This window comes from Cebus imitator, unplaced genomic scaffold, assembly GCF_001604975.1.
Source record: "Cebus imitator isolate Cc_AM_T3 unplaced genomic scaffold, Cebus_imitator-1.0 Scaffold448, whole genome shotgun sequence".
Lineage (NCBI taxonomy): Eukaryota > Metazoa > Chordata > Mammalia > Primates > Cebidae > Cebus > Cebus imitator.
This window is the reverse complement of record NW_016107763.1, coordinates 1,399,928-1,423,954: the sequence shown is the minus strand read 5'-3', so window position 1 is coordinate 1,423,954 and position 24,027 is coordinate 1,399,928. Positions and strand designations below refer to the sequence as shown.

The window sequence follows — 24,027 nt, the reverse complement described above, 5'->3', positions numbered from 1 at the left end:
TTTCTCTCAATGGCTGCAGTGCAAATAATTAAATTACTTATATCTGGACAGGATTTAGCATTCCCTTCACATGGTTAAATTCCAACTACTACCCAGAATCACTCACTGATAAGTGGGTGATTTGGGCAACTATTGTCTGTGGTTTATTTAAATGATTTAAATAAACATCTATTCTCTATAGAGCTAAAAACAATTTATGTAATATTAGTGACAAAAATTCAAGTTCATTTAGTATCTATGAATGACCTTCAAGATAGATATATATAAAAAATAATCCAATCAGGCATTTTTTTTTTTAAATAAAAGGAAGACTTTGGAGTTTTATAAGTTCTGTGGAGGGGAAAAATACTGAGTAAATAATGGTGGGTATTTACATGCATTATTTTGACCACTGGAGGGCTCTTTTTTTTTTTTTAACTGTTTCTTAGAAATCTACTTAATATAGCTACAGCTTCAGTATAAGAAATCTAAATCTTGCCATTATAAAGTCTATAATTTCTTAGCTCATATGATGGTATGTATTTTCAAAATACAAATAAAAGAAAACATTTAATTTGCTATGTTCTTTGACTATTTCACAACAGAAATATTTTACAACAAAAAATGAGAAATTAGCAATGTGTCTATTTTTATAATCATTTCACAACCAAGACTCATGTCAAAATTACATTATCAGTAACGTGTATATTGGAGTAAGGCATTCCTAAATCTCAGCATTATACTACTCTACATTTGAAGTCTTAAGCAACCTATACAGTGCCAAGTCCCTGCCTCTGACGAATGCACTGCTCAGTGGGAAGACAGATACATATGGTGATGGTTTAAATTGTAGTAAATTATAGACAGTGTTAAGGGACCCAGAGAAGACATCCTGAAGAAGTTGATGCTTATATTGAATGTTAATAGATGCGTAAGAGTTATTTAGATAAAGAAAGATGGCAAGGGCTTTCAGGATTGAAGGAGTAACATGAGCAAAGATATGAAAGGACATGGTGTGTAGAGGAGGTAACCAACAGTGTTATAATAGGGTGAACTCTGAGCCTAAAATGAAAGATAATTAATTTGGAGGAGTAAATAGTATCCAGACATGGAAGGATTTTCATGTCAGTGTGAGGGATTTGGTTTCTATTCGTTGGAGGTTTAGTGCTTCTGAAATCCAAACCCTCCCCCAAAGTAAACAAAGCAAAAATAAAATGAATACATTCCCACTAAAGAGACTGAAGCCACAACTCAAAATGGCCTCCCATCTGTATCCAGTTCTTTGAATTCTCAAGTATTTGCATTTTACTTCATAATGAATCTTTTGTTTCATTCAGCATTAAAGTACTTTTCTCCACATTTCTAGTAAGATGCATCATTTTTTTCCACTTGAAATACTGTTTGTGTCCTTAGAATTTTCTCTGATTACAAATCTTTTTTGATTGAGAAGTGCAGCTGTAGGTAGCAAAGATTATTTAAACTAAGAGTTTCAAGAAATGTATTTTAGATAAATTGATCACTATGGATGATGATTTTAAAGAAGGCAAGAATACAAACTGAGGAGAAAGGGAATATCGCTGTAGTCTGCTTATAAAATGCTAGATTTAACAGATTCCATAATGCCTCGTTAGATGGAATATTATTTTGACCACTGAGGGGAGGTCCTCTATTTTTTCTACTTTGATTCTGTAGAAATCTATTTGATACAGCTGAATATTTTCCAGCCTAGTTCTAAAGTGGACATTCTAAATAAAGATTATATAAAAAATATACTACATTTGATCATTTTCTCATAGTTTCAGCCCTTCTACAATACTATGAGTACTTATTAGGAGACATGTGAGAAATGTTTGTCACTGTTACCAGCACTTATGACACAGAGAGAGGTGTTTGTCCTGAAAGGTTCCTGATTTCTTCTCATGCCCTCTTGACATCTTGTGACACTCTTCCACAAACACTCAAAGTCCTGGATTTTGCTGGAAATTGGGGTAGTTTGTTTCCTCATGAATTCACACAATCCACTTTACCCAGGGTCAGTAGATCAGAAGATACAGAATTGCATACAACAACTAGGAAAAAGGCCAAAGAGGTAGCATTTCAATACTCAGTGAGGAAGGCTTTATACAGATGGCTCTGTTTAATAGATACAGTAGCGAATGCAAGATGGAGGATTATAACAGTGCTTGATCTAGAAATGGCAAGGATTCCAAATCCCTATGATTTGAATCTTAAATTACTATGATGGTTGCCAGTTAAGGGAAGCCAAGAAGGTCTCTCCAATCCCTGATTAGGCTACCCTATTCTTCTGACAGATTCAATTATAATTTTCAGTCTTACAAAAAGAACTGCACCATGTCCTTCTCATTTTATGTATCTAAATAACTGGGTTAGTATTTATATGAATTGGAGATATGCTTATGTGCCCAAGCCTGCATAAAGATAGGCAGCCAGATCTATGATGACATGTTTTTGCTATCACAGTCAGAAGTAGTCTTAATAAGTAGCTCTATTACTAATTGCTGCCAGGAAGAAAGATTTTAAATTTTTAGCAATGCTAAAAATAAAAGGCATACCCTTTATTCAAATAAACAATACTAAATAATCCTACTAGGTCAATTTGTTCATCTACTTGAAATATTTAATACCTTGGAGCACCCATAAGTATGTCTTTTTCCTCAAATATTCAGATATTTAACAAAAGTATTTGTTTTTTTATGGATTCAGGCAGTATAATGGTGGGAACTTTTCACAAAAATTTCTAGGCCCCAATTGTTTCAACCATGCCTTATGGAAGCTGTGAAATCACAAAAGCAGATTCAGAATTCTTTCTTTTTTCCTTTTTGAGGAGAAAAAATAGTTTACCCATTTCTGTGTATTAGAGTGACCCATCTCTTTGTGGAAGGAAAATCAGGCTTCTTAGTTTTCCTATCAGAATGTCAACTCTGCTGCCTTCTCACCTGCTATTTAAACATACAGATCTTTCTTCAATCAACCATGCAGAATATTGGCACTTCTAACAGCTGTCAACAAATTTAACCTTGGATTGAATTTGCAATAGCCAAGATACCTTCTCTAAGTGCTGCTGTATATTGGTCTCAGACCTAGAGCACATTGACTTAACACTTTCTCTGCCTTCTCATACATATATAATGTCATTACTGAGTATTTAATTTTATGCCCTTGATTACTACTGAAGTTTACCATAAGGCATGACACTTCGGGAAAAAAAAGAATGGCTTTGAGTAACTGCAGTAACATTGGGCTAAATGCTACTTGCTGTCTTCAGAATAAGGAGCTAAGCCCACACAATTCTCATAGGAATTGTACCAGGAAAAAGTTTATCACTCAAGACAAGCTTGTATGCTTTATTTATTGTTCAAGAAAACCTATATCATCTATCAAATTCCCTTTTTCTTTTGACTGCTTCAATTCTTGGAGCTAAATTTGAATGTTCAGTTGTATTAATGATTCAGTCTGGGGTACCTGATATAGCTACTATCTTCAAAATTTGTTTTGACTCATACCTTTGAAGAGTCCTCTTTATTTCCTCTTTTATAACCCTTATCTCTTGAGATTCCTTCCTTGTCTACTTGATTGTGATTTTGGACTCAGGTGATAACTGTCTAGTGTTCTGTTTCTCATAATCAAGCAAATAATGTTTAGTTAATTACGTTATTTTACACTGTCTTGTATGTTTTAACAATAAAACACACCATTTTGCAAATCGGAAGTAAAATTCTAAAATATCAAGAATGATTAACAAATCAATTAATTAAGTGTTGAGAATCATAAATAAAACAATAACAATTCTTAGAGACCCTTTGAGACCAATTTTCTCCAAAGAGCTTAGAAATATCCCTTTTTCCTCCCTCCATTTTTGCCCAGATCTACATATATTATATTCAGTCAGGTCACATTTTACTGTATTTTTATTTTCAGCAAGTTTTAACTTTTTTGGAGTTTGCATCAGAGGAATCTAGACAGAACAGTTAAGCAATAAGGTCATGCTTGATTACAATGTGTTTATGTCATCAGTTTGTCCTGTTCTTACAACCAAGGCCACTAGTCAAGTACGTGAGGAGACTTCTATAGGCTAAGGAAGATTTCACCTGTGAGGCTGTCTTTATGAGAACTGGGATGAGTCAAACCAACCAAGAACTGCTGTTTCTCTAATGGAAATCTTTTGACATCTAAAGAGACTGAGGTAGGAGAGATTAAGTAATTGTTCAAGACCGGAGCAAATCAGTCTAAAGGGAAGTATAAATTACAAATTCTCTGTTTTAAAGTTCAGAACTCTTTTTAAGATGCTTCTCAGATGTGTATCATGAATTCTCTGAAACTATGTATTGAGAAATTAAAAAAGGGTAATTGAGTTTACAGAGCATGATTTTGGAGTGTGGTATGTTGTCAAATTATCTTTTGTGCCCATAGCATATATAGTTTATTTTGAGGTACACTTGAAAAATGTATAGATCCAAAGGGATCTGGAAGGGTCTGCAAAGAACTACATAAATAATAGTGCACATTTGAAAAGGAAATAAGAAAACTGATAAATCCACTCAGTAAAATAATATGTTGCCTTTTATGCCTTTAGGCTGTTGTCCATTTCTTTCATGATCTAGAACAAAAGTCTTCCTGTAAACTGTACAACTGCAGTATAACTTATTTTTTATTCTCATCTCTTAAATTGGGACAATAATAGAGCTACTGCCTAGGATTGTTAAAAAGATGTGATGAGATAATCTATATAAAGAATTCATGAGCTCAGATTATTACATGTATATGACATAATGTCTATGAAAAATATTAATTACATAGGGAAAGGCTTATGTCACAATATAACAATACCAATAACCAGGAAACAAATTATTTAATTATAATTATGTGAATATATTAAAAGAAAAGGCTAAGAAGGAAGCATCAATTGCAAGGACTTTAGATTTTGAGAAACAGGAGATTATTTCTTACATTCACCTGTGTTGTGTAAATTTTCTATAAAACACACACAACGTATGCCCAGAAAAATATAAAATTTATAAATATAGATCTAAACCCCCCACGAAAATTTCTCTTGGATCTTAACAATTCTTGGATTTCTTTGGAGGGAGCTGGTGTGGTTTTATTTGCTTACAAACCTTTACTTATGAGTGCACATCTCTAATACACCAATGAAATAGTACCATTCAACTCTAGTGCAAATCACTTCTAGCTTTGTAGACAGGTTCATTTGCCTGTAATGAAAATTTAGCAGGCAGAGAGTGATTAAATCCTGGTCCTAGAAGTTCCACCAGTCTCAGTTGCTGAGCTCTATAATCTTTATTTATTATGAATTCATTTCTTTCTTCAGAAGTTGTGCCATTCTTAAGCAAGGAATAAGTTCAGAAGAATCATGTATTCTTGAAGGACATATGGGGTGTGTAACTGTGAAAAGTGGTACCCAAGACTCCAGGCATACTCTGCAGCACCTCTTTCCTAAAGAAATGGAAAGGACCCCGGGGAAGACCCAGAGCGGAATCGCTCTCAGAAGGAGAACAGGGGGAAACAAAACAAAACAAAACCATGTGGGCTCAGGAGTCAAAAATCAGAGAATCTTGGTTTGGGGACCTGGTTCCCCCCTTAGCGGTGTGTAGCCATGGAAGAGCTATTTCACCTCTCTGAAAAATAAGTGAGATGGCAGATATAGCAGATGTGGAGATGCTGGGCACACACCTCCAAAGCAGCCTCCAGAAGACTCTGCTGGCAGGTGGATCTCAGGCATCTCACTGTGCAGGATGTGCAGCACATTGTGTGATACCTGGGCAGCCACGGAGCTGGGCTGGCAGGCTGGGCCTGTGCTTCACAGGGCTCACTGATGGCTGTGCGCCTGCTGCTGCCCAGTCTGTGGGTGCCACCCCACCTCACCCAGCTCCTGCTCAACTGCAACTGGCTGATACAGGCCACTGCGCGTGAGCTCACCGAGGCTGTCAAGGATACCACCACATTCCCCGCACCCTGGGTGGACCTGAGCAACAACAGGGGACCTGGCCTTCCTGGCCCAACCCCTCGTGGTTAACCTGCTCACCTCGTTCCCCACCATCTATGAGGGCCTGACCTCGAGCCTAGGGACGGCTGGGGCCACCACCTGGCCTCCACCTGGAACCGCACAGCTGCTGGCTAGGACCTAAGGTCCAGGCCTGCCGTGCCAGGTGACCCACAGCCCACCCAGCTCACTGCTATTGACTTGTGTTGCTCTCAAGCACATGGGACAGCAGGCGATGGGGGCCAAGGATGTCTCACAGGCCCCCAGGGACCACTGCAAATGCTCAGCCTGGGATTAAGGGACAGAAGGAGAATAGATTCATAGGAGGCCAGATGGTCAGCCGGGGCTAGAGTCTCAGCATACCCTCAGTGGAAGGGGCCCCAGCATCCACAATGTGGACCCCATAATAAAGGGTGATGCCCACCTCCATCTTTCTGGAAAAAAAAGAAAGAAAAAAACCAGGGAGAGTATTTTCTACCTATGCTGTGATTAGCTATATTGAAAAGCAATAAACAAAGAAGGATTGTTGTCATTAATTTTGCAGCACTTGCACTCATCAGTAAACATTATTACACCTTGACATTTTCAGTGGTGCTCAGCTTGCCTGTAAACATTTCCCCACCAATGCGCCTTTTTCTCTTGCCTTATAATTATGAAACACTACATATTAATCCAAATGAAGATACTATAATCATGAGAATTAGTCATGACTAGGAGAGTTTTCAGTGCATAAATCAATTATAATGAGTCCACCTTCAAGCTATATTCTTATAACTTTTAAAAACAAGTACAGCCATACCTCATTTTATTGCAGTTTGCTTTATTCCCTTCACAGATACTGCTTTTTTTTTTTTTTTTTTTTTTTTTTTTTTTTTTTTTTTTTTTTTTTTTTTTTTTTTTTTTTTTTTTTTTTNTTACAAATTGAAGGTTTATGGCAACCCTGCCTCAACCAAGTCTATCAGTGCCATTTTCCAACAGTGTGTGCTCATTTCATGTCCCTGTGTCACATTTTGGTAATTTCCACAATATTTTGAACTCTTTCCTTATTATCATACTGATTATGGTGATCTGCAATTAGTGATCTTTGATGTTGCTATTGTAGTTGTTTTGGGGTACCATGAACTACACCCATATAAGACAGATAATTTAATCAATCAATGTTTTGTGCGTTCTGACTGCTTCACTGGCCAGCCATTCATCCATTTCTCTCCCTATCCTCCAACCTCCCTATTCCCTGAGACACAGTAATATTGAAATTAGGCCAAGTAATAACCCTACAATGGCTTCTAAGTGTTTAAGTGAAAGGAAGGATCCCACATCTCTCACATTAAATCAATAATTATAAATGATTAAGTTTAGTAAGGAACACATGTTGAAAGCCAAGAAAGGCTAAAAGCTAGCCCTCTTGCACAAGTCAGCTAAATTGTAAATGCAAAGGAAAAGGGAAAGTTCTTGAAGGAAATTAAAAGCGCTACCCAGTAAACCACATGAATGATAAGAAAGTGAAACAGGCTTATTGCTGATATGAAGAAAATGTTACTCATCTGGGAGGAAGATCAGATTAGCCACAACATTCCCTTAAGCCACAGCCTAATGCAGATCAAGGCCCTAACTTCAATTCTGTGAAGGCTGACAGAGGTGAGGAAGCTATAGAAGAGTTGGAAGCTAGGAGAGGTTGGTTCATGAGGTTTAAAGAAAGAAGCCATCTCCATAACTAACATAACTGAACAAGGTGAAGTACCAAGTAGTAATGTAGAAGCTGCAGCAAGTTATGCTTAAGATATAGCTAACAAGACTGAGGAAGATAATTCCACTAAGCAACAGATATTCAGTTTAGACAAAACAGTTTTCTATTGGTAGAAGATGCCTTCTAGGATTATCAAGGCTACAGATGCAAAGCCAAAGCTTCTGGAAAGGATTCTCCATCCTAGATGCTATTAAGGATATTTTTGATTCATGGGAGGAGGTCAAAATATCATTAACAGGAGTTTGAAAGAAGTTGATTTCAACCCTTATGAATGACTTTGAGGGGTTCAAAACTTCAGTGGAGGAAGTAACAGCAAATGTAATGCAGATAGCAAAAGAAATAGAATTATAAGTAGTAAGTAGCGTGACTGAACTTCAATCTTCTGATAGAACTTAAACAGAAGAGGAGCTGGTTCTCATAAATGAGCAAAGGAAGTGGTTTCATGAGATAGAACTTATTCCTGGTCAAGACTGTCAACATTGTTGACATGACAAAAAGTAATGTACAGTATTTCATAAATTTAGTTGATAAGGCAGTGACAAGGTTTGAGAGGATTAGCTCCAATTTGGAAAGAAGTTCTATTTTGGGTAAAGTACTATAAATCAGCATTTCACAGTACAGAGAAGTCTTTCATGAAAGGAAGAGTCAATGGAGGCAGCAAACATCATTGTTTTCTTATGTATTAAGTTATTCTTGCATTGCTCTAAAGAAATACCTGAAGCTGGGTAATTTATAAGAAAAGAGGTCTAAATGACTTATAGTTCCACAGGTTGTACAAGCCTGGTGCTGAGACCTGCTTAGCTTCTGGGGAGGCCTCAGGGAGCTTTTACTCATGGAAGAAGGCAAAGCAGGAGCAGGCACAACACATAGTGAAAGCAGAAGCAAGAGAAAGAGTGGAGGGGAGGGTGTCACACTCTTTTAAACAACCAAATCTCCCAAGAACTCACTATTACAAGGACAGCACCAAATCATAAGGCATGCGCCCCCATGATCCAAACAGCTCCTACCAGGCCCCACCTCCAGCTTTGGGGATTACATTTCAATGTGAGATTATGGGAGACAAACATCCAAACTGTACTGTATCATCTTATTTTTAAAAATTGCCATAGCCACCCTAACCTTCAGCAATCATTACACTGATCAGTCAGCTGATATCAGCAACAAGGCAAGACCCTCCATGGGCAAAAAGAGTATGACTCAGTAAAGGCTCAGATGATTGTTGGCATTTTTTGCAGGTAATTTTTTTTTAACTTTTAGTTTCAGAAGTAGATGTACAAGTTGGTTTTATAGGTACATTATGTGTCATGGGGGGTTGTTGTACAGATTATTTCATCACCCAAGTAATAAGCATAGTACTCAATAGGTAACTTTTGAGTCCTCACACTCCTCCTACCTTCCACTCTGAAGTAGACCCTGATATCCATTGTTCCCTTCTTTGTGTCTATGTACTCAATGTTTAGCTTCCACTTATGAGTGAGAACATGAAGTGTTTGGTTCTCTTCTTGCATTAGTTCACTTAGGATAATGGCCTCCAGCTCCACCCATGTTGCTACAAAGGGCATTATCTCATTCTTTGTTATGGCTGCTTAGTATTCTGTGGAATATGTGTTTCACATTTTCTTTATTCATTTCACCGTTGATGGACACCTAGGTTGATTTCATGTATTTGCTATTGTGAATAGTGCTGCAGTTAACATACATGTGCATGTGTCTTTGTGGTGGAACAATTTATATTCCTTTGGGTATATACCCAATAGTGGGATTGCTGGATCCTATGGTAGTTCTGTTTTAAGTTATTTGAGAAATTGCCAAACTGCTTTCCACATGGCTGAACTAATTTATATTCCCACTAGCAATGTATAAGTGCTGCCTTTTCTCTGCAGCTTAGTCAGCATCTGTTGCTTTTAAAGTTTTACTAATGGGCATACTGACTGGTATGAGATTGTATCTCATTGTGGTTTTGATTTGCATTTCTCTGATGATTAGTGATGTTGGGCATTTTTTTCATATGCTTGTTGGCTACATATATGTCTTCTTTTGAAAAGTGTCTGTTCATGTCTTTTGCCCACTTTTTAATGGTGTTGTTTTTTGCTTGTTAATTTAAGTTCCTTATAGATGCTGGATAGTAGATCTTTGTCATATGCATAGTTTGCAAATATTATATACCATCCTGTGGGTTGTCTACTTACTCTGCTGATAGTTTCTTTGGCTGTGTAGAAGCTCTTTGGCTTAACTAGATCCCATTTGTCAATTTTTGTTTTTGTTTCAATTGTTTTTGCATCTTCATCATAAAATATTTGCCAGGGCCTAGGTCTAAAATGGTATTTCCTAGGTTTTCCTCAAGGGTTTTTAATAGTTTTAGTTTTTACATTTAAGTTTTTAATCCATCTTGTGTTAATTTTTGTAAATGGTATAAAGAAGGGGTCCAGTTTCAATCTTCTGCATATGGCTAGAGAGTTGTCTCAGCACCACTGATTGAATAGGAAGTCTTTTCCCTACTGCTTGTTTTGAAAGGAAGTCCTTTCCCCATTGCTTGTTTTGAAGATCAGATGGCTACAGGTGTGCAGCTTTATTTCTGGGCTCATTGTTCTGTTCCATTGGTTTATATGTCTATGTCTATTTTTGTACCAGTGCCATAGTGGTTTGGTTACTGCAGCTTTGTAGTATGGTTTGAAGTTGGTAATGTGGTACCTCCAGTTTTGTTCTTTTTTGTTTGTTTGCTTTTTTATTTATTAAAAAATATGTATTATTAGATTTTTGTCGGGTTAAGAAAAGACTGTTAAAGGAGCAGCTTGAGGGATTCACATTGGACAAATCTGTTCTTTTTGCTTAGGATTGCTTTCACTATTCAGGCTCTTTCTGATTCTATATGAATTTTAGATTTTTTTAATTTTGTCAATAATGTCATTGGTAGTTTGATAGGAATAGCTTTGAATCTGTAAATTTCTTTGAGCAATAAGGTCATTTTAACAATATCAATCCTTCCTATCAATGAGCATTGAATGTTTTTTCGTTCGTTTATGTCACCTATGATTTCTTTGAGCAGCGTTTGGTAAATCTTATAGTATAGATCATTCACCTTCCTTGCTAGCTGTATTCTTAGATATTTTATCTTTTGGGGCTATTGCGAATGGGATTGACTTCTTGATTTGTCACTCAGCTTGGATGCTGTTGATATGAAGAAATTCTACTGATTTTTGTTCATTTATTTTGTATCCAGAAAGTTTGATGATGTTGTTTATCATATCTAAAATATTTTGGGAAGAGTCTGTGGGGCTTTCTAGGTACAGGATTGTATCTGCAACTAGGGACAGTGTAACTTCCTCCCTTTCTGTTTAGAAGCCTCCAATGTCATTCCCTCATGTGTTTGCTTTAACTAGGATTTCCAGTACTATTTTGAATATGTGTAGTGAGAGTGGGCATCCATATCTTCTTCTGATTCTCAAGAGGAATGCTCCCAGCTTGTACCGGTTCAGTATGGTGTAGCCTGTGGTTTGTCATAAATGGCTCTTACTGTTTTAAGGCATGTTCCTTCAAAGCCCAGCTTGTTGAGGGTTCTTAACATGAAGGAATGCTTTACATTTTTATCAAAAGCCTTTTCTGCACTTATTGAGATGATCTTGTGGGTTTTGTTTTTAATTCTGTCTATGTGATGAATCGCATTTATTAATTTGTGTGTGTTGAACCAATCTTGCATCTCAGGGACAAAACCTACTTGATTGTGATGATTAGCTTTTTGATGTGCTGCTGGATTTAGTTTGCTAGTATTACCTTGAGGATTTTTGCATCTATTTTCATCAAGGATATTGGCATGAAGTTTTCTTTTATTGTTATGTCTTTGCCAGGTTTTGGTATCATGATGATGCTGGTTCATAGAATGAATTAGAGAAGAGTTCCCCCTCCTCAGTGTTCTGGAATAGTTTCAGTAATGATGATACTGGCTCTTTTTTACATGTCTTGTAGAAGTCAGCTGTGACAATAAAGTATTTTTAATTAAGGTATCTATGTTATTTTATTAGACGTAATGCTATTCACACTTAAAAGACTACAGCATACTATAAACATAACTTGTATGTGCACTGGGAAGCCAGAAACTTTGTGTGATTCTTTTATTGTGAAATCTGCTTTGTTATGGTGGTATGACACTTAACACATGATATCTCTGAGGTATACCTGTATGCACATTTTTAGAGAACTTATTGCACTTCACATTTCCTCCATCTCTTTGATAATATAATTTTCCAACATTATACTGGATTCAGAGAAGCTAATCTCTGGGCTGGGTTACCAAACATTAGAGCTCAGAGCAGGCTTAGGTATCATCTAGAGAATAGTTCAGATTGTTGATTTTCCAGAAGAGGAAACCAGTCTAGAGAGATTAACTTTGTCCAAGAGACAAGGCTCAAGAGTCTAACTCAATTCAGTTCTGTTGTGTTAGATCTTGGGACCTTTAAAATATTCATGTCAATCATTTTTTAAAATAATCCTCTATTTTATTTATAGATGCATATTATATATGCTAAAATTTATATATAGAGAAAAACTGAAGTCATGTCAATAAATGACTGTAAGTAGAATAGTAAAAAAAGCTGGATATAAGTTCTAATGTGTATTCAATACTATCTGTAAGATTTTACTTCACAAAACATAATTTGAAGCAAATTGATTAACATTACTTACATGTGGGAGGTGGGGCATAAGTGTTTGTTATATCACTTTTAATTTTTTTCACATATTTAAATGTTTTCTATAAAACATACAAACATAATGAGATGGGAACTATGATAAAAATACAGGTATTCAGCAAACACTGAATCCATTTACATATAAAACAATGTTTAGCAACTCTGGATAATTATGATTACAAAGAGAAAATATAAAATCATAATTTTTGCAACATAAATATGACACCAAACAAATGGAATATAACACTTAGGGAAATAAGAGGCTATTTGTATATGTGTGTGATAATCTTATCTTCCACAGTGGAGATTAAGATCCCTGAAGCACATAGTTGAAAGTACAGCAACTTCTTCAGCTTTTCGTGTTTGATTTTATAACTACAGAATAATTTAGGAACTAATATTTCTTTTTTTCTTGTGCACTTAATGTTTAACATTATGACATATAGCAAAAATGTACACAACAATGTTCTCATGTAGTAAATACCTATGTAATCACCACGAAGGCCAACAAACAACATTACCAACAGGCCAGAAGCTCTTTGTGTTCCCTTTCAATCTCTTTTCAAAGGCAATCACTACACTGACTTTTGAGGCAATTTATTCTTGCTTCTCTTAATTTGTCTATCTCCTGGTGTGGGAAAAACTTTAGTATGTAAGTATCTTCCTGTGTCCAGCTTCTTTGGTTCAATATGCTGTTTACAAGAGTCATCATGTTACCCATAACTGTTGCTTGTCCACCATTTTTGATACATATAATAATGATTTGCCAGTCTAAGGTACCTCATTTTATGGAGTTCATCTTGCTTTAATATTTGTAGGCAATACTACAAAATAATTTTGATGATGAAAATCCAGAGATAGATAGAAGGATTAATAATTGTCTGTGAATCATTTTAAATCAATGGTGACTGTAAATTACTGTTTCATTCAAACATAGTATCTGATCATTCTCTATACATAGAGCAGGCAAGTGGAAGCATGTCCTTCACAGGGTGGAGTAGATAGGTTATAATTCTGTGACTCACTTTACAATCTTCCCAGTCTCCCAATCATGTGTTATTGTTCCTTTTTGCCTATGTCACTTTTGGGGGATTATGCCAAACTGTTCCTTTTTAGGATGGAGAATTTTTGGTGTTTTTAAGAGCTTTGTGTTGCTGATGAAGAAAGAACTTCGAAACAATGTCATGTTGTGATCAAAGAAAACAATTACTTGCAATCTTGACTTAGCATTTTTCATTTTCATAAAAATATTTTTCAAGTAAATGACCCTCAATCATGAGGAGAACCTGTATTTTTTAAATTTCTTTTCACTCATTCACCATCTACTTTGATTACCAACCATGTACAAATTACTTTATGAAGTCTGTGGATGCAATTTCTGCCCCCAGGGAACTTAAAGAGTGTAGGGCAAAGGCACATAAAAGCAAATTGTCAACACTTCACATGACAGATAAAATAGGAGCCCTAAAAGTCATTATAGAGGAGGCAGAGGATTAATTCAGGGAAGGATAAACGTGGTAAAAGTTGGAAGATGACTACAAGTATGTAAGGCAGATTTGTGTTTGTGAGTGTGTGCGATATAAATGCAAAATATCACTCTGGAAAAAGTAAATATCATTTAAAAAGCACTGGAGGGGCAAGAGTATGATATCTTTTGGTAAATGCAAATGGTTTAGCATTGCTAAAGCCTAAAATGTGTTATAATGAGTAGTGCAGAATAAGACTGGGCAGATTGGGAGAAGCATCATAAAAGGTCATTAACACTATGTTAAACAGGTTAACATATATACTGGGTCAATGGAAAACCGTTTAAGAATTATGAGCAGGCAATGGCATAACAAATCTGAATGTTAGAAAATCCGCTGTTGCCACAGTCTATAAGAAGGGATGGAGGGCAGGGAACCTCAAACCAGGAAGACCAGCAAAGAAAGAATATACTACAAATTCCAAGCAAGAAAAAGTTAGAGCCTACTATTCTAAAGGAATCATGATGATAATGTCAATGAGATAGAAAATGGAGGATAAATTTAAGAGATATTTCATAAGTAGAATCAACATGATTTAAAGATTTGATGGGAGGCCAGGAGGAAAAGCGATGTATCAAGGATAGTTCCCAGGGCTCTGACAACAGACTGGTTGGTAATGCTATCCATTGTGATAGAGGATATGGGGAAAGGTTCACGTATGGAAAGGATGAACACCATGGCTTTGGACATTTTGAGTTGGAAGCTTAATGGGATTTTCAAACTGAAATATCCAGTAGTCATTTGGATAAATGGGATGAAATATCTGGTGTAGAGATATTGATTTAAAAGTTATTTGTATATAAATATTTAAAGCTATGAGCAGTATGAGTTATTCCAGAAGCATATCTATCAAAAAGAAAAGAAGGGTGGGTAAGAACCCTAGAGAACACTTGTGATTTTGGTTGAGAAAAAGGAATTGTGTCATCAGGAGACATTGAGAAGAATTAGCCAAAGAGGATGGAGGAGTGAAAATGAGGACAGAATGGTTTTACCAAAACCAATGGAAGAATTTTTTTTAAGGGAGTACTGCCAGTGGTATTATATGAAGCAAACAAGATTAGTAAAGACAGAAGTACCTGTTGGCTTCCCCAGTTCAGAGGTCAGAGACAGTTTTACTGGGAACAGGTTCAGTATGGTGGTGGGACAAGGACACAGTTTGTACTGGGGTAAGGAGTGAAAGGGAGATGAAGAAGTACAGAGAGTCAACATAAGATTGCTATTTGGGAAATTTGGTGGTGTAGGAAGGTAAATGAGAGGTAGCTAAATGGGGAACCAAATTGAAAGACTTTTTTTAAATGTCAATTTTAAATAAGATAGGTTTGAAAATATTTGAATATTCATATCAAAAAAGTTCATGGAAATGGATAATTTGAAGATGCAGAAAGTAGAAAATGATTAACTTACAGAGAATGAAGACAGGAATCCATAGAACAGGTATTTGTGTGAAATATAGCTTACTCATTGTATTAGTTTATTCTTGCATTGTACAAAGATATACCTGAGATTGGGTAACATATAAAGCAAAAATCTTTAATTAGCTCACAGTTCTGCAGGATATACAGGAAGCCTAGAGCTTCTGCTTCTGGGGAGTCCTCAAGAAATTTACTATTATGTTAGAAGGTGATGGGGAAGCAGGCACATCTCACATGGCCTGAGAAGCAAGAATAGAGAAAGCAGGGAGGTGCTTTACACTTTTAAACAACCAGATCTCAGAAGAACAGCATGAGGGGGATGGTGCTAAACCATTCATGAGAAACCACCCCCATGATCCAATCACCTCCCACCAGGCATCACCTCCAACATTGAAGATTACATTTCAACATGAGATTTGGGTGAGGACACAGATCTAAACCATACCACTTATTATAAACCAAAATGTACATTGCATAGTTAAAAATTTTTTCTAATTAAAAAAAAATGTATTTGGAGTAACTGAATTGCTTTTGGAGCTTTGCATAAAATACTATTAAAAAACAGTGATTTATTGCAAATTTCATTTCAAGTGCTTTTTTTTTAATCGGGAAAATTGATACAATGTGAGCCTTCGATCTAGAAAAATCTTCTCTCAGTTCTACAAATGATTACATAGTATTTGAAACATGATTTCTTAAGGAACATCATATTTACAAATATATATATATTATAAATAAATATATTATATATACATATGTATATCTGTAGTATCTATGTACATCACCTGTATTATATATTACATATATGTTATATATATAATATATATAGTGTATGTGTGTGTATATATATATATATATCCTGCAGATGATATTTTAAAAAGAACTAAATTCTGTGGGAATTGGTAATGTTTCTTATTAAATAGAGCTGGCCCACTCCCACATTCAGTGTAGCATTCATTATTCACAATAGTCAAGATATGGAATCAACCTAAGTGTCCATCAATGGATGGATGAATGGATAAATGTGGTAAATATCTGCAATATCTACTATATAGCCTTAAAAGAGAAGGAAATTCTGTCATATGTAACAACATGGATGAACTTGAAGGACATCATGTTAAGTGAAATAAGCCAGGCATAGAAAGTCAAACACTGCCTTATCTCACATATAGAATTTAAAAAAGTTGAATTCATTGAAACTGAGAGTAGAACAGTGGTTACAAAGGACTGGGGAAGAGATTGGGGAGATGTTGGTCAAAGGATACATTTCAGTTAGAAAGGAGGAATAAGTTCAAGAGCTCTATTGTACAACATAGTAACTATAGTTAATAACAATGTATTATATTCTGGAAAATTGATAAGGGAGCAGATATTAGGTGTTCATTATAATAAGTATATGAAGTAATGTATATGATAATGATCTCAATTTAACTATTCCACAATGTATACATATTTCAAAACAACATGTACATAATATAAAATTTATATTTGTCAAATAATAAAGACAAAGTTGAACTCAATAGAAGCAGAGAGTAGGACAGTGGTTGTAAGGGATGGGCAGAGGGGAGGAATTGGGAGATATTGGCCGAAGGTTACAAAATTTCAATTAGGAAGAGTAATTTTTGGAGATCTATTGGTGACTATAGTTAGTAAAAATGTATACTTGAAAATTGCTAAGAGAGTAACTCCTAAATGTTCTCATCACAGAACAAGTATGTAAGGCAATGTGTGCTAATTAGCCTGACTTAATCATATAACAATGTATACATATATCAAAACATCACATTGTACCCTATAAACATACGCAATTTTTATTTGTCAATTAAACCCTAGTAAAGTAGGGAAATGGAGAGATTGGAAGCCCCCTACACATCTAACTCATGATTTAAACTAGTGTGATTTACCATCAAAAGAATGACTTGAATTGTTATCCATAGACCACACTGGTTTAGTAAAAAGTGCTACGGTTTGGTTTACATGACGGTGAGATAGTTAATTTGAAGTGTCAACTTGACTGGATTAAGGAATATGTAGAAACCTGATAAAGCATTATTTTGGGACGTGTCTGTGAGAGTGTTTCCAGAGAAGATTAGCATTAGTGGACTGGGTGCGGAAGATCTGCCCTCAATGCAGGCAGGCACCTTGTAATCTGCTAGCAGCCAAGAGAGAACAGAGACAAGGTGAATATGTTGATGTATGTGCTGGAGCTGGGGTGCACTCTTCCTCTCTTGTCATTGGACAACAACTCCAGGCTCCCTAGCTTTTGGACTTACACTATTCCTCATCCCCCTCTCCACTCCTCTTCTCAGGCTTTTGGCCACAGAGTAGAGTTACACCATCGGCTCCCACGGTTCTGAAGCCTTCAGATTGGGCTGAGCCATGTTACCAGCATCCCAAGGTCTGCAGCTTGCAGATGACATGTCATAGAACTTCTCAGCCTCTATAATCATGTGTGCCAATTTGTTTAATAAATCCTCTCCCATATATCTATGCCTGTTTATATCTTTACCCTATTGGTTCTGTCTCTCTGAAGAAACTTGACTAATATAGATGGGTAACATCAGACTTTTAAAGATAGAAAAGTTTTTTTTCAAAGAAATACCTTGGGATAATGAACACAGCTATGTGTTCAGGCATATGACACCACCATGGGGCAGATCTCCCAGGGCACCATTCACATGGAATACATTGGAGCTGTATAACTTGATAACCCTGCCAGTGTAGCCTCGAAGTCCAAAAAATTCAGGCTTTACCTAAACAAGGAACAAAAATCTGATTCAGGAACCAAGATCTGAGCCTTGAGCAAGAACAGACAGACTTTACAAGACTTTTGTTTTGGTTATTGTGAGATTGCAATAAACATCAGAAGTAAATCAAGGGAAACTTCATACTGTAGATTTGTTGGTGTTGGAGTTTTGTAGAATTTTCTAACAGAAGTGCCTTTTCTAATAAAATGTATAGTTCAAATATTTTCTTGTTTGTGAAAAGTCACTTTATCTTTCTGATCCTCTGATTCTCTGTTTAATTTTCACCAATTAATCTCAGGAGCTTAAGGGCAGTGTTCTCTTTGAAGAACATTCCAGGCTAGAATCAGTAATTACAATTAGAACTCATAGGAGAAATAAATGAAGACAGGGCTTTCAGGGCTCTTTTATCCTTAGACTCACTAATTCACTCATTCATTCAATCAACAAGTACTTTTGAACAAATGTTACATGGCAGGCAGTGTGCTATGTCCTGGCCATGAGCCTAATGAAGAAACTAAGAGTAGACTAATGGTACAAGGAATTAAACACATGCTGAGGGAGAAGGCATCATGTAAAGCAAGAAATGCAGTCACACCACTGAATGAGGCATCAGTGTTGTTTTCTGAAGCTGCATTTTAAAAACTATAATTTGGAAGATCCAAATGTGTTGAAAATGGTCCTTAGAAGCTATTTTAACTTTACACAGATGTGGCGCTTTTATAACCGGAAAATGCTCATATTTTCAGCTCAAGTTCTTAAGTCGGGAAAACATGGCAGATGCTTCTGATAAGCGTAAGAGATTGACTTGAACTGAATTTTTAATTAAAATTACCCAAAGTCCTGGCGAAATGATTTCCCATGGCTGTCCAAGTCCATGAAAAGTTCTGCCCACCTCTGAGGAAAGAAATCGTGTCATATTCACATCAAAAGCACAAGAAAAATACAAGGTAATCAGTTATGGATGGATTATGTCATAAAGTTTTCTTGAACGATACAATGAAAATACAATTTTCATTTCACTTTTGCCAGTTGCATATCAATTAATTCATAAAGACACTGAAGTAAATAAATTAACAATAATGTAAAATGCTGAGAACTGTGTAACACATTGTTATATTAACATTTCTATAGAAAGTACTGCCTATGCTTAATAATATGTGTTATTGCATTTTTGATATAGCAACTGCCCCTTAAATAAAGATGATCTGACGGCACAACTGACTAACTTATATTTAAATCTAGACTTTAACATTATTTTTGAGTAAACAAATTAGGAAAGCATCAAAGATTTTCTTCTCATGTGCCATATGCCAACATAATTTCAAGTATAATCAGTGTTAACTGTGGAAATGTTTGTTCCTCAAAAAGATGGCTATTGAGAAGGCTGACATGTTAAATAAAGTTGAAATTTAATAGAAACTTAATTAGCAAGTATTGTGAAATTCTTTTTATACACAATGCCATCTTAGGTACTTTGAGAGATAAAAAGATGAATTAGACAGGATTGTGACTCATCCAGAGCTCACAATACACAGTGGGAAACAGCTGTGATAAGTGCTTTAATAGCTGAATAAACAACATCAAGGCTGACAGTATTACAGGGAGTGGAGTAATTAATTCCAGTTGGGACACTTTTTTTTTCAGAGTCTCACTTTGTTACAGAGGCTTGAGTGGAATGCAGGAGACTGATCTTGGCTCACTGCAACCTCTACTTCCTAGGTTTAAGCGATTCTCCTGCCTCAGCCTCCTGAAAAGCTGGAATTGCAGGCAGATGCCACCACACCCAGTTAATTTTTGTATTTTTAGTAGAGATGCAATTTCACCATGTTGCCCAGGCTGGTCTTGAACTCCTGGCCTCAGGTGATCCACCTGCCTCAACTTCCCAAAATGCTGAGACTGTAGGCATAAGCCACCACGCCCAGCCAGGGACACCTTTTAAGTGATGTACGTCAGGTGAAGCATTAGGTACCAGAGTACAATAGTACAAACATACAATGTGGCCCTTTCCTTCAGGGAACTTATCTTCTTGAAAACATAAGATATACATAAAACGTATGTCGACGTTTATACACACATATATATATATACATAAAATATTATCAAATACACAATTGCATGCAAAAGAAAAAGTCTTTGATCAGAATGTACAGGCTCTGAGACTTCAGTAGAAGGAGAAGTTGGTATCAACGTGAGAGATTAAGTGACATCTTGGAGAAGGAAGACCATGAGATGGGAGAGGATGTGCTGGAAGTATTTGCAAAAGTAGCAGAAGGTAAAACTTGAAACGATGAAAACAATGAAAGAAGGCAGAACTGACTATAGCCTATTCCATGAACTTCAGAGATTGACCGTCTTCTTTGGGGAAGCTTGGAAGAACTAATTGGTTGCATTAAGGGTAGGATGGGGGTGTTTTTGTAAATGCCAAGAGGAGGAATCTGGACTTGATCTGATAGGAACAGGAAATTCCTGTAAACTGTCAAGCAGCCTAGTGATACATAAAAGCAACTAGAAAGATTAGGCTTGCAATTATTGATTTTTTTGAGGAATTGTTTTATATAAAAATTTTCTAAACAGTTTAGAATCTATAAAGCTTTAGACAGATGTACAATGAATGTTATCATTACATCAGACACATACAGAGAACTAATGAGTGTGTATACAACCCTAACACTTGTGAAAGTGTTCTGTAAAATCTTATAAGTAAAACTTAGAAGAAATCATTTAGTTGGCCTGCTCTACCATAAAGGTGCAGATGAAAAACAGAGATAATGGATTAACATTTAGTAAAACAATGTCAGAGAAACCAAAGTGAAAATGCTCCATTGGCCTATCACAGATATTTAAAATATCTGAAGGTTCTTAAAGAACCTTCAGAAGGTATCCTGAAGTTAAAAAAAAAAAAAAAAAAAAAAAGGAAATTTATCTTTTGTAAGACTTTTTTTTTTTTAAGAGGGAAATATCTTCAAGAGTTACAAACTGGTCATTACACATTTAATACCTGAGAAGAGACAGACCCAACAGGTTTCCAGCAACCAACAGAGCATTTAATGTAGGTAGTAATTTACATGACCTTTTAAAGGGAAAATCAGAGCAGACCACTTCAATTTCCACCCAAAACAGAGTAATAGATCTTATTGATAAGGAGGCCATAATGTGGCTGAATTTTTGTATTTTTTTTTTATCCCTTTACTTTATAATGTAAGGCTTTAGGGTCTGCTTCAGTTGGCTTTCTTTTTAAGAACCTACACAGATGCAGCCTGGGAGTGTCATGTGTGGACACAGACGATGAGGATTTATATTCAGATATTATTTACTGTTTAAGGGTGTCTCACCATTAATGTGGAAACATTTGTCTGTAGCTGAGAAGCTTATTGGTCCAAGGTATGTGCTAATGGCATCAAACTAACAGAATTGCCTTCCAAGTGGACTCACATGCTCCTGGTGTCAGGTTACCAGCTGGGCTCACTCCTTCCCGTTGATTCACAATGCATGTTTTTGTAGCTAGAAGAACCTGACAAGAGTGATATAACAAGATAAAATTGTCATCACCACTAGAAGGAAAAAAATTTCATAAATTCTGCTTAAGCAAAAGTTTATACCTACAGATGAGTCTGACAATCAACTCATTCAAAATATCTACCACTTCAAGAAAGCTGATGATTTAACTGACTTGATCTTTTTTGTGTTCACTTGGTTAGTCAAAACAAACAAACAAATTTACCCTTGAAGCCAAGAATATCTGTGTGAGAATGTGTGACAGTTGGGGAACCAACAATCATTCTCAATGGTACCTGTGTAAACTGTCTTCACTTACTCTATGACTGAAGTCCCTACTGCTCACTTTAACCAAGGACAAATTCTTTCCAATACCTATGGTTACTTCCCAGTCCATTCTTCTCAGGGCCCTGTCAGTTCCCATAGCATCCTCCCAGCCAATGCCCACATATCCATTCAAGATATTAAGTTTAGATCCACCAATATCAATAAGCCTTAGAGATCGTAGAGGGACATGCTATCTGAAAAGTCCCTTTCAATATCTGCAAATGAAATTATTCTCAGATCTCTGGCCCCATCATCTTTATAATGCTCAGTCCGGTGTTCTTTACCTCTCTCAGAACATGGTGCTCAACCTTGAATTCCTGAGTCAGGAAAGGATGATACACATGATCTGTGCTAGTGCAGCTGTGCTTGTTGAGAATTCCACCCACAGCCCAGCCTCTCTTTTGAATGTGTGCTAAGTCTGGGCAAAATACGAAAGCAGAATATGAAAGATTTTCTTTAAAAATCTTCATTCAATTTTTGACTTCCCAATGCTGCTTATATTTCTTCTAACATTAGTTACTTGTAGGAATTCCCTGTTAACACCCTTCTGTCTGACCATATCCTAATTTTTTTTTGGTAGAGATGGGATATCACTGTGTTGCCTAGGCTGGTCTCCATCTGCTGGCCTCAAGTGATACTTCTGCCTTGGCCTCCGAGAGTGCTGGGATAACAGGCATGAGCCACTGCGCCTGGCTCAAATTTGCTAAAATATGAATTCTAATTATTAAGAATATTCAAGTTATCTAAAATAGCTATTAAACACTCAGAAGCTTTTAAAACTCATTTCTCTAGCTTTTATGAAGGCCACTTAAAATCCTTCTTATGCATTCCTTCTCTGCTAACCAAAGTCTATAACTCATTTTATTTTTAATATAATAAGAAGTTAGAATATATAAGATAGCTGTGTGCCAAATCAATTCTACTGAAAGGTTTTTAAATGATTTGGTAAAAGATTCACAGTCAAGTGACACAGTGATTTCTTTTGATCCTCTCTTGCCATAGGGGTCTTTAGACATGAAATGCAATTTTATAAAGAAAGCTAGCCATCAGGTTAGGGATCCATTTGTAGAGAAAGACTCATATCCCTCAGCCTCTACTTACACAATGTTCAAATTGCATTATGTTTATTCAGATTTTCTTTCATGGAATCCAGATAAATCTTACTTGATGCCTTTTCAAAGAATTGCTTATCAGAGAATTTCCAGTAACCTTCTGGCATTTCAAAATTGCATATTCCCTGGATAACAACTTTGTCATAATTGTAAAGTTTCAGTGTTTCTAAAGATGTATCTAATGCAGAAAGATATATGTGTGAAGTATTATTGGCTGCCTGAATTTCTTAAAAACTGTGTACATTCTTTTTCTCATGCTTGGCCTTGTTGGTCACACTTGGTAAGCTTATGTTTTCAAACTGGTTGCCATACATTAAACCTACCACACTCATAGTATAAATCATTTAAAATGTATGATATTCACAGTACAATGTTTCTTAACTGAAATAATGTTAATAATTTTATCTAGAACCTTTCTTTTTAGTAGCATAAATAATTTCATAAGTTTTACTAATAAATATTTTATTAAATTATGAAACAGCATATTATATAAATATTTTCACAATTAGAATATTTCTCTACTATGTTTACACAAGCTCTTTCATTTTCTTTATTATAAAGAGCAATTCAGTCCTCACTAAAGCTCAACTTTAGCTTTAGTTAAAACACAAAAAGCTTACTTCATTATTAAGAATTAACCCAGGTTTTTCCCAGTACTTGAAAATGTTTCTTATTGTAAATTACCTCAGAAGGTCTTTCAACTAAAGCAATACTTACCAAAGGGTATTCTGTTAGGATGCCTTAATGGAGCTTCCATAAGTAATTGTACTAAGAGCCAGTAAGTGAGGTTGAGACTTGGGAGAACTGGTTAGATTTTTTTATCCCTTTACTTTACTTTCTTTTTATCTTATTGCCATTGATGTTCAGATTCCTAATAAGTATGATACTTTCAGCCCTAGCTCAGAGGGTATCTAGAAGTGGTCCAAGGATTTCAGTCAACATGCTACCTGCTCTCCTGGGATAGTATTTCATGAGAAA

General features: G+C 35.9%; 1 protein-coding gene and 1 long non-coding RNA gene across 37 annotated transcripts in view; one reads left to right on the top strand and one right to left on the bottom strand.

Moving 5' to 3' along the window:
• DTNA (dystrobrevin alpha) overlaps positions 1-24,027 on the top strand; it is a 379,818-nt gene that overhangs the window by 108,617 nt on the left and 247,174 nt on the right. The gene's annotated exons all lie outside the window — the stretch shown is intronic.
• LOC108291212 overlaps positions 17,192-24,027 on the bottom strand; it is a 37,728-nt gene continuing 30,892 nt past the window's right edge. Inside the window, exons 3-5 of the long non-coding RNA XR_001819813.2 lie at positions 21,548-21,626; positions 18,948-19,009; positions 17,192-18,121 (exon numbers count right to left, since the gene is read on the bottom strand). This is a non-coding gene — a long non-coding RNA (uncharacterized LOC108291212). The remainder of the gene's footprint in view (positions 18,122-18,947; positions 19,010-21,547; positions 21,627-24,027) is intronic.